Here is a 1,163-nt window from a genome sequence, read left to right on the forward strand (position 1 = left end):
GGTGATTAACCTTTTCTCTTTAGGACTAGAAATGAACATTAATTGGAGGAAATGGCAACATTCATTGAATATCTAAAGCTATGGCATAATGTGTGTGTGTGTGTATATAAACAAAGGGTTGTGTAATGAGATTTGCACAATGAGGTTTGCACATAAGAGTCGTTTTACGATGACAGAAGACCCAAAATGACACAGACAAGAGATATGTAAGTCCAGTGGAAATCTGTTCATCCTCACAAGTCTTTTTGAAGTGCTTTTTAAATAAGCTTAAAATCTATAGTAAGGGATCAATAAACACCTCCATTGGACATACAAGAATGGATCGTTTCTGATAAGATAAAAGCATTTATCTACATCTGTTTTCTTACATTTTTATTCAAGAACTGAAGGCAAAAAACAAAAAAACAACATTTTTAAATACAGGAAAAACCACCTAAATATTTGTCAAGTTTAAACTTACTGTCCATGAGTTGCTTCCCATTGTTATTGCCCACAGCATTATTACAAGTCCTCCCAGTGCTACAAAAATGGCAAACTTTATCTAGTCAGTACTGTATGGTATTTGTGTGAAGGATGACACTTGTATAGGCACATTATGGTAGCAGAAATAAGAATACATTTCAATTGTGCATCTTTTATTAGTTGAAACTAAAATGATCCAAAGAGGTATAACAAGATCAGTAGGGGTATCATATTTAAATTGCAACCAGTTATTTAACATTCTTATTTCCTCCCTGAAATCTGAGGACAAAATGCCAAGAAAGCCAGTGGGACACACTGCTGGCCAGACTATTTGCGTAGTGTATGGAACAGAGGCTCAGGCTAAGAAAAAAGGAGGTGGCAATTTGGAGTTTGAAAGCCAGTGGCTCTATTTTATGCTCCATGAGTCATCAATAGTTTTGCTACAACCTGCTGAGACTCATTAAGAAGCAAGTCTTAATGGCAATAGAGGATATAAGTTTGACTAGAGCTACAGTCCTAACATTAACCAGGAAGCAAGACTAGCTCGAATATATATGCTTAGCATGATGCTGGAAGTCAATACATCCACTCTTGTTTTTATGAAGTAGAAAGTTCAATCTTTTGAATTTTCTCCTAAAATTGTCATTTTTGGCCAACATTTGATTTTTGGCATTCTAATAAGAGATGCAGTTTCATTGTCA

Source organism: Rhineura floridana, chromosome 1, assembly GCF_030035675.1.
Source record: "Rhineura floridana isolate rRhiFlo1 chromosome 1, rRhiFlo1.hap2, whole genome shotgun sequence".
NCBI classification, from domain to species: Eukaryota; Metazoa; Chordata; class Lepidosauria; order Squamata; family Rhineuridae; genus Rhineura; species Rhineura floridana.